Source organism: Oncorhynchus kisutch, linkage group LG10, assembly GCF_002021735.2.
Source record: "Oncorhynchus kisutch isolate 150728-3 linkage group LG10, Okis_V2, whole genome shotgun sequence".
Taxonomy (NCBI): domain Eukaryota; kingdom Metazoa; phylum Chordata; class Actinopteri; order Salmoniformes; family Salmonidae; genus Oncorhynchus; species Oncorhynchus kisutch.
In genome coordinates, this window is record NC_034183.2 from 60,853,676 (window position 1) to 60,869,885 (window position 16,210).

A 16,210-nucleotide genomic window follows, 5' to 3' on the forward strand; every position below is an offset into this window, starting at 1 on the left:
CATACACTATACCATAAACTAAGCTATACCATACACTATACCATAAACTAAGCTATACCATAGACTAAGTTATACCATAAACTATACCATAAACTAAGCTATACCATACACTATACCATAAACTAAGCTATACCATACACTATACCATAAACTAAGCTATACCATAGACTAAGTTATACCATAAACTATACCATAAACTAAGCTATACCATACACTATACCATAAACTAAGCTATACCATACACTATACCATAAACTAAGCTATACCATACACTATACCATAAACTAAGCTATACCATAGACTAAGTTATACCATAAACTATACCATAAACTAAGCTATACCATACACTATACCATAAACTAAGCTATACCATACACTATACCATAAACTAAGCTATACCATACACTATACCATAGACTAAGTTATACCATAAACTATACCATAAACTATACCATAAACTATACCATAAACTAAGCTATACCATAAACTAAGCTATACCATACACTATACCATAAACTAAGCTATAGCATAAACTAAGCTATACCATACACTATACCATAAACTAAGCTATCCCATAAACTATAAACTAAGCTATACCATAAACTATAAACTATACCATAAACTATACCATAAACTATACATAAACTAAACCATAAACTATACATAAACTATTCACAAACTATACCATAAAGTAAACATAAGCTATATACAAACTATACCCACTCTCAGAGAGAAAGTCGTGCAAATAAAAAGAGCAACAGAGCAAAAGAGAAACAGTAGAGAAATGAGAAAGCAAGAGAACCAGATCAGAACAGAGATAGAAAGAAGCGATAAAGGGATGGAGTGAATCGTTTGATGGTGCGATCAGTGTATCGGCTCTGATCGAGCTCAGTAAAGTGATTATCAATGATTGTGTTGAGGCTGAGCGGGACTGTGAAGCTGCCTGTAAATTGTCCTGCTGCACGGATACCAAACAGCACCACTTCACAGTGGCTAAACTAGACACCGTCATTCTCCTTACAATAATAGGTGACAACCTCTCTTTTTCTTAATGGTGTGTACTATGTACCTTCACTTCAACCCCTCTCAACTAGATCTATTGTGTTTTTCTCGTAGGGAGAAAAAGGAAACTCCTACTCTCCCACCATCTCTTTCTGTGCCTGCACACTCAATCTTTCTCTATCCACTCCCTGTATTTTATCATCTGGTACTCTTCTCACCTTTATCAATTTGTCATTTCACCCTTGGCACTCCTCCTTTACCCCCACCCCCTTCCCCTCTGCACCCCTCCCTTTCCCCCTCCTCTGCACTCCTCCCTTACCTCCTCCTTCTCTGCACCCCTCCCTTACCTTACCTTCTCCTCTACACCTCACCCTTACCTTGTCCTCCTCTACAACCGCTCCCTTACCTCCTCCTCTGCACCCCTCCCTTACCTACTCCTCTGCACCCCTCCCTTACCTACTCCTCTGCACCCCTCCCTTACCTACTCCTCTGCACCCCCTCCCTTACCTACTCCTCTGCACCCCTCCCTTACCTTCTCCTCCTCTACACCCCTCCCTTACCTTCTCCTCCTCTACACCCCTCCCTTACCTTCTCCTCCTCTACACCCCTCCCTTACCTTCTCCTCCTCTACAACCCCTCCCTTACCTTCTCCTCCTCTACACCCCTCCCTTACCTTCTCCTCTACAACCCCTCCCTTACCTTCTCCTCTACACCCTCCCTTACCTTCTCCTCTACACCCCTCCCTTACCTTCTCCTCTACACCCCTCCCTTACCTTCTCCTCTACACCCCTCCCTTACACCCCCCTTACCTTCTCCTCCTCTGCACCCCTCCCTTACCTACTCCTCTGCACCCCTCCCTTACCTTCTCCTCCTCTACACCCCTCCCTTACCTTCTCCTCCTCTACACCCCTCCCTTACCTTCTCCTCCTCTACACCCCTCCCTTACCTTCTCCTCTACACCCCTCCCTTACCTTCTCCTCTACAAACCGCTCCCTTACCTTCTCCTCTACCACCCCTCCCTTACACCCCCCTTACCTTCTCCTCCTCTGCACCCCTCCCTTACCTACTCCTCTGCACCCCTCCCTTACCTACTCCTCTACACCCCTCCCTTACCTTCTCCTCCACTACAGCAAACACAACCCTCCCTTACCTTCTCCTCTACAACCCCTCCTTACCTTCTCCTCTACACCCCTCCCTTACCTTCTCCTCTACACCCCTCCCTTACACCCCCCTTACCTTCTCCTCCTCTGCACCCCTCCCTTACCTACTCCTCCTCTACACCCCTCCCTTACCTTCTCCTCCTCTACACCCCTCCCTTACCTTCTCCTCCTCTACACCCCTCCCTTACCTTCTCCTCCTCTACACCCCTCCCTTACCTTCTCCTCCTCTACACACCCTCCCTTACCTTCTCCTCCTCTACACCCTCCCTACCTTCTCCTCCTCTACACCCCTCCTACCTTCTCCTCCTCTACACCCCTCCCTTACCTTCTCCTCCTCTACACCCCTCCTTACCTTCTCCTCCTCTACAACCCTCCCTTACCTTCTCCCCTCCTACACCCCTCCCTTACCTTCCTCCTCTACACCCCTCCCTTACCTTCTCCTCCTCTACACCCCCTCCCTTACCTTCTCCTCTAACACCCCTCCCTTACCTTCTCCTCTACACCCCTCCCTTACACACCCCCCTTACCTTCTCCTCCTCTGGCACCCCTCCCTTACCTTCTCCTCCTCTACACCCCTCCCCTTACCTTCTCCTCCTCTACACCCCTCCCCTTACCTTCTCCTCCTCTACACCCCCCTTACCTTCTCCCTCCTCTGCACTCCCTCCCTTACCTACTCCTCCTCTACACACCCCTCCCTTACCTTTCATCCTCCTCTACACCCCTCCCTTACATTCTCCCCTTGCCCTCCTCTACACCCTACCCTCCCTTACCCTTCTCCCTCCTCTACCACCCCTCCCTTACCTTTCTCCTCCTCTACACCCCTCCCTTACCTTCTCCTCCACTACACCCCTCCCTTACCTTCTCCTCCTCTACACCCCTCCTCTTACCTTCTCCTCCTCTACACCCCTCCCTTACCTTCTCCTCTCTCTACACCCCTCCCTTACCTTCTCCTCCTCTACACCCCTCCTTACCTTCTCCTCCTCTACACCCCTCCCTTACCTTTCTCCTCCTCTACACCCCTCCCTTACCTTCTCCTCCTCTACACCCCTCCCTTACCTTCTCCTCTGCAACCCCTCCCTTACCCCCTAGCTCCTCTGCACCCCTCCCTTACCCCTACTCCTCTGCACCCTCCCTTACCCCCTACTCCTCTGCACCCTCCCTTACCCCCTACTCCTCTGCACCCCTCCCTTACACCCCTACTCCTCTGCACCCCTCCCTTAACCCCTTACTCCCTCTGCATCCCTCCCTTTACCCCCTACACCCTCCCTTACCCCCTACACCCCTCCCTTACCCCCTACTCCTCTGCACCCTCCCTTACCTTCTCCTCTACACTCCTCCCCTTACCTTCTCCTCCTTGCACCCCTCCCTAACTCTCCTCCTCTGCCACCCCTCCTACCTCTCCTCCTCTGCACCCCTCCTTACCTTCTCCTCCGCTGCACCCCTCCCTTACCTTCTCCTCCGCTGCACCCCTCCCTTACCTTCTCCTCCTCTACACCCCTCCCTTACCTTCTCCTCCTCTACACCCCTCCCTTACCTTCTCCTCCTCTACACCCCTCCCTTACCTTCTCCTCCTCTACACCCCTCCCTTACCTTCTCCTCCTCTACACCCCTCCCTTACCTTCTCCTCCTCTACACCCCTCCCTTACCTTCTCCTCCTCTACACCCCTCCCTTACCTTCTCCTCCTCTACCACCCCTCCCTTACCTTCTCCTCCTCTACACCCCTCCCTTACCTTTCCTCCTCTACACCCCTCCCTTACTTCTCCTCCTCTACACCCCTCCCTTACCTTCTCCTCCTCTACACCCCTCCCTTACCTTCTCCTCTGCACCCCTCCCTTACCCTATGCACCCTCCCTACCCTCCTCCTGCACCCCTCCCTTACCCCCTACTCCTCTGCACCCTCCCTTACCCCCTACTCCTCTGCACCCCTCCCTTACCCCCCTACTCCTCTGCACCCCTCCCTTACACCCTACTCCTCTGCACCCCTCCCTTACCCCTTACTCCTCTGCATCCCTCCCTTACCCCCTACACCCCTCCCTTACCCCCTACACCCCTCCCTTACCCCCTACTCCTCTGCACCCCTCCCTTACCTTCTCCTCTACACTCCTCCCTTACCTTCTCCTCCTCTGCACCCCTCCCTTACCTTCTCCTCCTCTGCACCCTCCCTTACCTTCTCCTCCGCTGCACCCCTCCCTTACCTTCTCCTCCGCTGCACCCCTCCCTTACCTTCTCCTCCGCTGCACCCCTCCCTTACCTTCTCCTCCTCTGCACCCCTCCCTTACCTTCTCCTCTGCACCCATCCCTTACCTTCTCCTCCTCTGCACCCCTCCCTTCCTTACCTTCCTCTTCTACACCCCTCCCTTACCTTCTCCTCCCCATCAGCACCCCTCCTTCACCCTGTCCTTCCCTGAAGCAGTCCACAGCGGCAACAGTGACTCTTTCTAGACACTTATGGTCCCATGGCAGAGAAGAGACACAGACGTCCCCCTGGAACCCACCCTGCCATCTGCGTGTGTGTGTGTGTGTGTGTGTGTGTGTGTGTGTGTGTGTGTGTGTGCTCATTTGCACTCCAGATGTCCTTCATTTGATCCTTCCTTCCATCTTACCTTCTGGCCCCAAAATTCTAATTTCAGTATGTATCCCTATGATTAAAAAGGTAGTCAAATAATTCTTATACAATTATTCTTATAGAATTTCCTCATTGGTGAGGATATTGGACATTTTATTAACATTTTATTGGATAACACCTTGTTTTTAACCAGGACAGAATCATTTATAACTTACTTTTTCTGACATAATATAGGCACAGCAGATCCCCTTAATCTATGGGACACTTAAATGTGCATTTAGAGGTCATGTAATTCAATACTCATCTTTAAAACAAAAGCAATTTTGGTCAAAAGAACTCATATTACCAAAGGAAATAGAGGGACAAACAGTACAGATAGTAATAGAAACTGTACCATGGAGGCACAGAATATGTTAAGAGGAAAAACAAAAATAAATGGAGGAACTTATTCAAGAAAGATCAAGTGTAATATATGACAAAAAATAAAGTGAACTGGATGGAATATGGGGAAAAATGCACCACATCATTTTTTCATCTTCAACCTAATTTATTGAAACTTACAAATGACGGAGTCCCCCATGATTCACCAAACAATATTTTGGAAGAGGGAGCAAAGTTGTCATGCTCCCGCTCTCCCTCTCTGCCACTCGAGGGTGCCAGGCTGCGCACACCTTCATTACGCACACTTGTCACCATCATTACGCGCATCAGCGCTCATTGGACTCACCTGGACTCCTTCACTTTGTTGATTGCCTTCCCTATTTTTGTCTGCTCCCCCGTTTGTTCCCTGTGTCAGCATTATTGTCATTATGTGTTCATGTCCAGACGCTGTCCTGTCCTGTTCCATGTCCGTTGATATTAAATGTTCACTCCCTGTACCTGCTTCTCGTCTCTACCAGTGTCGATCCTTACAAAAGTACTCGTTTCAGTCTCCTCCATCCAACTTCTTGATGCAATTAAAGCCTTTAAGTCCGGGAAAACTCCAGGGCTGGATGGCATAACAGTTGAGGTATACCAAACCTTTTTGATGTACTCAGAGGACCGTTATTTGCATGTTTTAACCACTCCTATAAAAATGGTAGATTATCAGATACTCAACTTACTTAAACAGGATCCAAGTGGTAAATATAAAATCCAGTCCAGTAAAAAAATTGGAGGCTCCTTACACTTCAGTGTTGTGATGTAAAGATTCTAGCAAAATTCATAGTGCATAGAATTATGAAGTTGAGCCTCCCAGGTGGCGCAGTGTCCTAAGGCACTGCATCGCAGTGCTAGCTGTGCCACCAGAGATTCTAGGTTTGAGCCCAGGCTCTGTCGCAGTCGGCCGCGACCGGGAGGCCCATGGGGCGGCGCACAATTGGCACAGCGTCGTCTGGGTTGGGGAGGGTTTGCCCGGCAGGGATATCCTTGCCTCATTGCGCACTAGCGACTCCTGTGTCACGCCTGTTGCAGTGCACGCTGACCAGGTCTCCAGGTGTACGGTGTTTCCTCCGACACATTGGTGCGGCTGGCTTCCGGGTTGGATGTGTATTGTGTCAAGAAGCAGTGCGGCTTGGTTGGGTTGTGTTTCGGAGGACGCATGGCTCTCGACCTTTGCCTCTTCCGAGTCCGTACGGGAGTTGCAGCGATGAGACAAGACTAACTACTACCAATTGGGAAGAAAAAAGGGGTAAAATAAATAAATACAAATAATTATGAAGTTGTTGGATGTTATTCTTAGTATGAAGTTGTTGGTATCCATAACTGACTTTGAAAAGTCTTGATAAAGTAGGCCTGGAATATTTACATTTTGTTAAATCTTTTATACACTGGGTTCAGGTTATGTATAGTAAGTCTAGGTGTAAAATAGTAAATAATGGCTACTTTTCAGAAGGTATTAAACTGTCAAGAGTAAAACAAGGTTGTCCACTATTGGCATATCTATTTATTATGGCCATAGAAATGTTATCTATTCAAATCTGATCCAACAATATTATCAAGGGCTTAGAAATCCAGGGTTTAAAAAGCCACCCCCTGTACCTGGACTTTGAACTACACCCCTCTGGGAGCAGGTATAGGGCACCCCTCAGCAGGAAAAACACAACTAGACAATCATTTGTGCCAGGTGTGATATCCCTCCTAAATAGCTCGGGCTAATGTTCCTATTGACTCAAGGCCAGCAGGCTAGTCTGACATTGCAACAAAATTTCCCCATGGGGTCAATAAAGTCAGTAAGTATTGTACGGTGATTTCCTCCACAGCCTCATAGATGATCTAGATCAGTGGCCACAAGCGTTTTCTGAGTCAAGATCACTTTCGCAAGTCAAAAGGCAAACTGAGATATACTGCTCAGATGATTATCTTACATTAACCCACACAAACAGTTGTAGGAAGGATGTTTGGGCAGTAGGCCTAATACATATCACAGCATACTGTCTGTATGATTTGCCTGCCAATATTGTTAATCAGACCATATTATATTTCAAAACTCGAGCTTTGATAACAAAATGGATCAGTTGGTTTAGCACTTGTGAGGCACTGTGGAGCATGATTTGATTTTTTATTTTACTGGACTGATGGTACCTGCATCTGACGGTCAACGAGGTCAAATCACGACGTGAGTGATCTTCAGGTCGAAAAGTCGGAGCTCTAGAAAGATGGCGAGTTTCTGACTTGGAATTCCGAGTTGGATGACCGTTCAAAACGATCCTTCCTTTCCTCCGGTGAGACTGACCAGAGAGAAGGGACACAGTCTTCCACCAAATGGCGAAACCCGAGTCGCACCGCATCTGCCTCATGCACAAATTCATGTTTTTCCTATGACCAGAGAAAGTTAAATATTCCTTAATATTAAAATCGTCACGACGAGCTGCTAATAATATAATGCAGGGCTATCGATACTTGGCCACTCATTCATTGCAGCTGCAGCCCGAGCGGAAGTACGGAGAAGCACATTTTGTAATAGTGTTGAATATAAACTTAAACATGAACTCACTCAAAAACTGCAGATCTTTGCTGTATTCGTTGACAGGTCTCTCTATGGTCATGGTTTTAAAGGTTATTAAATCTTACGTAGGTTAGTAGCCTTTAAACTTGGCTGTGGCCAGGGTCATGGAAGCTCTGTAGCCACGGTGATTTGTGCTATCCGATTGGGCAGCGCAGTAGATACACTTGATTTAGTCACAGATTTGCCGGTCTGCCGGGTAGGCGGAGTTTGTCTCATGGGAACATTTCGCTTTCCCAGTGCGCAGGGCTTTTGAAACAAGTGATGAATTGCAATATTTACCTGGAGCCAACTCTGCAAATAGCTGCTGGGTGATTTAAAAGTCATAGTCAGTCGATCAATATAGTAATTCTCTCAGCAAAAATGTTTATCTTTAATTTACTATCTGTAGAAAGTATGAGATTAGAAAAGTTCAGAACTTTGTGAAACAGCCAGTGGAGAAATATGTGGCAAATAAAACCGTATGGTTTTCAGAGATAGATGGAGGGATAGCTGAAGGATGGGACTAAAATCAAACAAAATACAACTATTGTAAAATATACTGTGTCTGTAAAATGCATATACAGTGCCTTCGGAAAGTTTTCAGACCCCTTCACTTTTCCACATTTTGTTACATACCAGCTTTATTCTTGATACCCCATTATCACAAAGCAAAAGCAGGTTTTTAGACATTTTTGTTAATGTGTGATTATTATTATTATTTTTAAATCACATAAGTATTCAGACCCTTTACTCAGTACTTTGTTGAAACACCTTTGGCAGCGATTACAGCATCACGTCTTCTATGGTATGACTCTACAAGCTTGGTACACCTGTATGTGGGGAGTTTCTCTCATTCTTCTCTGCAGATCCTCTCAAGCTCTGTCAGGTTGGATGGGGAGAGTTGCTGCACAGCTATTTTCAGGACTCTCCAGAGATGTTCGATCGGGTTCAAGTCCGGGGTCTAGCTGGGCAACTCAAGGACATTCAGAGACTTGTCCCGAAGCCACTCCTGCATTGTCTTGGCTGTGTGCTTAGGGTCGTCGTCCAGTTGGAAGGTGAACCTTCGCCCCAGTCTGAGATCCTATGCGCTCTGGAGTAGGTTTTCATCAAGGATCTCTCTGTACTTTGCTCTGTTCCTCTTTGCCTCGATCCTGACTAGTCTCCCAGTCCCTGCCGTTGAAAAACATCCCCACAGCATGATGCTGCAACCACCATGCTTCACTGTAGGGATGGTGCCAGGTTTCCTCCAGACGTGGCGCTTGGCATTTAGGCCAAAGATTCTTGTTCCTCATGTTCTGAGAGTCTTTAAGTGCCTGTTGGAAAACTCCAAGCAGGCTGTCATGTGTATTTTACTGAGGAGTGGCTTCTGTCCGGCCACTCTACCATAAAGGCCTAATTGGTGGAGTGCTGCAGAGATGGTTATCCTTCTGGAAGGTTCTCCCATCTCCACAGAGGGACTATAGAGCTCTGTCAGATTGACCATCAGGTTCTTGGTCACCTCCCTGACCAAGGTCCTTCTCCCCCGATTGCTCAGGCGCCAACTCTAGGAAGAGATGGTGGTTCTAAATTTCTTCCATTTAAGAATGATGGAGGCCACTGTGTTCTCGGGGACCTTCAATGCTGCAGACATTTTTTGGTATCCTTCCCCAGATCTGTGCTTCGACACAATCCTGTCTTGGCGCTCTACGGACAATACCTTCGACCTCAGGGCTTGGTTTTGGCTCTGACATGAACTGTCAACTGTGTGCCTTTCCAAATCATGCCCAATCAATTGAATTTACCACAGGTGGACTCCAATGAAGTTGTAGAAACATCTCAAGGATGATCAATACAAACAGGATGCACCTGAGCTCTGAGCTCAATTTCGAGCTGTTTTTGCTTTTAATAGATTTGGAAAATGTTCTAAAAATATAATTTGTCATTATGGGGTATTGTGTGTAGATTGGAGAGGATTTTTTAAATTTAATCAATTTTAGAATAAGGCTATAACGAAACACAATCTGGAAAAACACCAGTCTCAAAGTCAACAGCGAAGAGGCGACTCTGGGATGCTGGCCTTCTAGGCAGAGTTCCTCTGTCCAGTGTCTGCGTTCTCTTGCCCATTTTAATCTTCTATTTTTATTGGCCAGTCTGAGATATGACTTTTTCTCTGCAACTCTGCCTAGAAGGCCAGCAACCTGGAGTCGCCTCTTCATTGTTGACGTTAAGACTGGTGTTTTGCGGCTACTATTTAATGAAGCTGCCAGTTGAAGACTTGTGAGGTGTCTGTTTCTCAAACTAGACACTCTAATGTACTTGTCCTTTCGCTCAGTTATGCATTGGGGCCTCCCACTCCTCTTTCTATTCTGGTTAGGGCCAGTTTGCGCTGTTCTGTGAAGGGAGTAGTACACAGCATTGTACGAGATCTTCAGTCTCTTGGCAAGTTCTCACATGAAATAGCCTACATTTCTCAGAAAAAAGAATAGACTGACGAGTTTCAGAAGAAAGTTATTTGTTTCTGGCCATTTTGAGCTTGTAATCAAACCCTCAAATGCTGATGCTTCAGATACTTAACTAGTCTAAAGAAGGCCAGTTGTATTGCTTCTTTAATCAGAACAACAGATTTCAGCTGTGCTAATATAATTGCAAAAGGGTTTTCTAATGAACAATTAGCCTTTTAAAATTATAAACTTGGATTAGCTACCACAACGTTCCATTGGAACACAGGAGAGATGGTTGCTGATAATGGGCCTCTGTACACCTATGTAGATATTCCATAACACAATCAGCCGTTTCCAGCTACAATAGTCATTTACAACATTAACAATGTCTACACTGTATTTCTGTTATTTTAATGGACAAAAAATTGTTGCTTTTCTTTCAAAAACAAGGACATTTCTAAGTGACCCCAAACTTTTGAACGGTAGTGTATATATTTACAAAAAATATATATGGGGGATTGGAAATTATGCAGACAATTCCATTGATGGAAGCCACAATCTGTCTGCAATATTAAAGCTGATCTAACCCCCCAGCCTCTGAGCAGCAGGGAGACGCAGGAGAGAAAACATCTTCTCTGGGTTAAATTGCCATCATCTGCATGGTAATTAGAATGTAAGCTAACGAGCAAAGACTCTCGGTCAGCTCCGAGACGAAAGGTGCTAATTGGGAGGCGAGACATGAAGGGTGAGGAGGGGTGAGGAAGGGTGAGGAGAGCAAAGTCAGCTGACAGGGTATGGGACACCTAAAACGTTTCTGTCTGCCAGTTGGATCATGTGCATGAGATCTCACTTCGACTTGGCCTGATGGAACTGTACTGAACAAGCAGTTCTAGAGCTCACCCATAGAGCTAGCATCTAACCCAATTTCTAAAGGCTAACTGTTAAGAGACGCTAATCTTAGATGACATCTTACTTACACAATCCCTTATTACTTTGATGTCACTAAAGTAAGAAATAAGAAATGACATGGTAATGGTAACTGGCAACTCTTATACAGGTTTCCCCAACTGGCAAGCCTGTGCGAATTTGGCCAATTTTCTGAGCAAAAAAAAGTATGTTTTTTAAAATTAAATGTGTATTATTTATACTTTTTGTTGTTGGACATATAATACTGTACAAACACTAGGAAATCAGCTCCAAGTGATTTTAATTTCAGTTGTTCCAAGTATTCCCAAGCAGAGGCACGTGATCGTATACAAATGTAAGCAAGGTTTGAAATGATGTTTTAGTCAAATATTAATTCTGTTTGGACTTCTTGCAGTTAATTTGCAAATTATTTGTTATTATGTTCCGACCCCACGACCATCCACTCAAGAAAAAAACATTGCCCATGTCTGAATTTATTTGACGATCCCTGTTCTAGTCTATTTTAAACACAGACGGAGGAGTAAAAAAACTCTTGTTTCTCTTCCATTAGGGCTACCTGTCATCCCCATGACCTTTTCCTGATATGAAGAGACTGGATGGGCAGACGTGCTATGGTATGAGCCTATTTGCTAGCAAAACCAAGGACTGCTAGTGTGAATTCCTCAGGTTCCTGTTAGATTCAGCTTCTCCTCAATGAGACACACATAATGGGCACTAACCAGATCGTTTCCATCTGTTCTGTCCTCTCAGATAACTGTTGGAGTAGAAGAGGATGATTTGCCACAGTAGAGTATTGGGATTCACCCCAGCTTCAGTATTTCTCTCATAGGCCTACAATACAGTATATGCCACAAAAGTATTCTCTGGTGAGCATGTTTGGTAGGCCAAGTGATAGTCCATTAAGACTGAAGTGAGAGGGCCGTCCAGAGGATCCATCCTCTATCTCGGCAGATATTTTGATGGGGGGAACTAATAAAGGACTCTTGGGATGATGCGTCAGATCTCACTACATCTCTGCATGACAATGTAGACACACACATACACACACTCATCAACTGTCAGATAGAATCTACTATAAGACATGTTCTCTCAGGTCAGCCCGCTCCTCTGCACACGCCACTGGCTTCCAGTCGAAGCTCGCATCCCCTACAAGACCATGGTGCTTACCCACGGACCAGCAAGAGGAACTGCCCCTCCCTACCTTCAGGCTATACTCAAACCTTACACCCCAACACAAGCACCGTGGTCCTCCCACCCCTACAGGGGGCAGCTCCCGCTCAGCCCAGTCCAAACTCTTCTCTGTCCTGGCACCACAATGGTGGAACCAGCTTCCCCATGAAGCTAGGACAGCAGAGTCTGTGATATGTGATTGTCCCACCTATCTATCTTAAGATGAATGCACTAACTGTAAGTTGCTAAATGATGTAATGTAAATGTAATTAAGCCTCAGACCTACTTCTAAGATGTCCTACAATAAACCAAACTCAAGTGTGTGTGCACGCGCTTGCTTGCATGTGTGTGACGATCTGCGTGTGGACCAGGGGCCACAGCAACTGAAAATGCAGAAACAGCCTTGGGGTAAAAGCCCACAGTATCCTACTGGATGGAATGTATTAATAAATAAATAAATGCAGCTGTCTTTTTAAAGTTCACTTGTTTTTCTGGAATAATTCAGTTGACGTGCGCGCACACACACACACACACACACACACACACACACACACACACAGCACGCACACACACACACAAACACACACACACACACACACACACACACACACACACACACACACACACACACACACACACACACACACACACACACACACACACACACACACACACACACAGCACGCACACACACACACACACACACACACACACACACACACACACACACACACACACACACACACACACACACACACACACACACACACACACACACACACACACACACACACACACAAACACACACACACACACACACACACACACGTGTTTTTGAGATAACATTAAATCAAAAGCCAGCTTCAGAATGACGTCCCTCCAGCTGAATGTAAACTCCATGGGGTCTGGCTCCCTGCAGGGATTCAGCTCTGCTTCCGTGTAAAGCAGAGTTTCCCAACCCTGGTCCTCCGGTACCCCCAACAGTACACATTTCTATTGTAACCCTGGACAAGCACACCTGATTCAACTTGTCAACTAAGCCCAAGATTTTGTCATCAAGCCCAAGATGAATTGAATGAGATGTGTTTGTCCAAGGGCTACAGCAAAAGGGTGTACGGTTGGAGTTGGAAAACACTGGTGTAGAGGATACTGTCATCCTGAGTGGCGCAGTGGTCTAAGGCACTGCACCTCATTGCTAGAGGCGTCACTACAGACCCTGGTTCGGTCCCGGGCTGTATCACAACTGGCCGTGATCGGGAATCCCATAGGGAGGCGCACAATTGGCCCAGTGTCGTCCGGGTTAGGGGAAGGTTTGGCCAGGGTAGGCCGTCATTGTAAAATAAGAATTTGTTCTTAACTGACTTACCTAGTTTATAAAATAAAAAATAAAAAAATAAATAAAAAAATGCCTCTCTAACACTGGTGTAGAGGATCCTGTCGTTACCTCAGCGTGATAACACTGGTGTAGAGGATCCTGTCGTTACCTCAGCATGATAACACTGGTGTAGAGGATCCTGTCGTTACCTCAGCGTGATAGCACTGGTGTAGAGGATCCTGTCGTTACCTCAGCGTGATAACACTGGTGTAGAGGATCCTGTCGTTACCTCAGCGTGATAACACTGGTGTAGAGGATCCTGTCGTTACCTCAGCGTGATAACACTGGTGTAGAGGATCCTGTCGTTACCTCAGCGTGATAACACTGGTGTAGAGGATCCTGTCGTTACCTCAGCGTGATAACACTGGTGTAGAGGATCCTGTCGTTACCTCAGCGTGATAACACTGGTGTAGAGGATCCTGTCGTTACCTCAGCGTGATAACACTGGTGTAGAGGATCCTGTCGTTACCTCAGCGTGATAACACTGGTGTAGAGGATCCTGTCGTTACCTCAGCGTGATAACACTGGTGTAGAGGATCCTGTCGTTACCTCAGTGTGATAACACTGGTGTAGAGGATCCTGTCATTACCTCAGCGTGATACCACTGGTGTAGAGGATCCTGTCGTTACCTCAGCGTGATAACACTGGTGTAGAGGATCCTGTCGTTACCTCAGCGTGATAACACTGGTGTAGAGGATCCTGTCGTTACCTCAGCGTGATAACACTGGTGTAGAGGATCCTGTCGTTACCTCAGCGTGATAACACTGGTGTAGAGGATCCTGTCGTTACCTCAGCGTGATAACACTGGTGTAGAGGATCCTGTCGTTACCTCAGCATGATAACACTGGTGTAGAGGATCCTGTCGTTACCTCAGCGTGATAAAACTTGTGTAGAGGATCCTGTCGTTACCTCAGCGTGATAACACTAGTGTAGAGGATCCTGTTGTTACCTCAGCGTGATAACACTGGTGTAGAGGATCCTGTCGTTACCTCAGCGTGATAACACTGGTGTAGAGGATCCTGTCGTTACCTCAGTGTGATAACACTGGTGTAGAGGATCCTGTCGTTACCTGAGCGTGATATCAACTGCTGCCCATTCATCATCCACCCTCACAAAAAAAATCACAGTTTTTTCTAGATCACTCACAACACCTTTCTAGTAGAGCCCACTGGATACTGACACTACATCATCATGATGTCATTTCTACAAATACTAGGTCTAACCACTGGACTGGTGACCACCACAGACACTCGGGACAAAGTTCCAACACAGTGTTGTACATAAAACAGCTATGAGATCTGTGACGGTATCACTGTACTGTAAATGCTGCTGTCACAGCAGAGACCCACAGGGTCATCATACAGTAGTACTTCATACATAATGCAGCATTCTAAGAAAAGGGGTCAATCATCAACAAGCACTAACTGAAAAATCACAGACTAGGCGTGAAAGTGGCCAAACAAAGTTCCCTCTTTGGTCTGTGTGGATACTGTTGGCCTCTAAGCAGGGGACTGGCTCCTAATGCAGAGAGCTGAGACGTCAAAGGATGACTGACTACTTTAATTAGGAAAGAGGGGACCCCTGGGAAGATAAGTGAGGAGGATAGTGCCAACTACTAGCCCTGGAGGACTGGCACTGACCCAAATACATTGGCCAACAAGCAAAGGTAAAGGACTGACTGGTGCACTGTACTGTAGCTGTTGGGAAAAGGGATCAAATGCCTCTAGACTAGAGTCAACAACAAAATGACAGAGGAACTATAGGCGGGAGGTGTTATGAATATGCCTGCCCACTGGTTACGTGTTTGGCCCCTGTCAGTTAAGGTTAGGTCAGGTTTTGGCTGTGGTCTGATGCAGTGAAATGAGGCTTGACCCAGGTCAAATCTTGGTTAATGCACTTTAAAGCTGTTGTGGTCTTTTATTGTGTAGATTGAGGTGGTTTTCAGCTAAGGCCGCTATTGTCTGTTGTCTGAAACAAGGAAGCAGGTTTGGCCTGTGTTGTTCAGTGCCAGGTGCTCCATGTTTTACTCCCACTGAATCTCTCACACTGACAGCTCCACAACATTGGTACCCTTCCATCCACATTACCATCTCTTTTCTATCCACCATCTCTGTGGTTCTTTGTCTCTCTTTATTGTCTCTCATCTTCATTCAATTGGCCTTTCTGTCTATTTCAAATGAAACCCACTGACCTTATCACCCTCACAGCCTCTAAAACGTTGCTGTTTCCATGTTCTGTTTTCTCACTCTCTCGCCAATCGTTTCTCAGACTCTGTTTGTTTCCATTACATCTTTACTCAATCTCTATTTACGTCTGTCCATACACAGCTTTCTCCACAAGCCTGAGCTCTCCTCCCTGGCTGACCACACACACACACACACACACACACACACACACACACACACACACACACACACACACACACACACACACCTTTCTGTGACAGGCTCTGAAATGGAGGGAGGGCGCTCCACGTGGCTCACCAATCTGTTCATCATGTCTGTCATAAAGCAGAGACGCATTGGAGATGCTTTGACTCACCAACATTCAGACAAACTATGAATGGTAATATACAGATCCAGAGCCGAGCCGAGCCGAGCCCCCCACCCCCACACACACACAGG

The 16,210-nt window shown here is 46.4% G+C and overlaps 1 protein-coding gene across 4 annotated transcripts in view; it reads right to left on the minus strand.

Annotated features, from left to right (window-relative positions):
- Positions 1-16,210, minus strand: part of LOC109893442 (phospholipid phosphatase-related protein type 5-like) — a 61,700-nt gene that overhangs the window by 19,285 nt on the left and 26,205 nt on the right. The window lies entirely within an intron of this gene.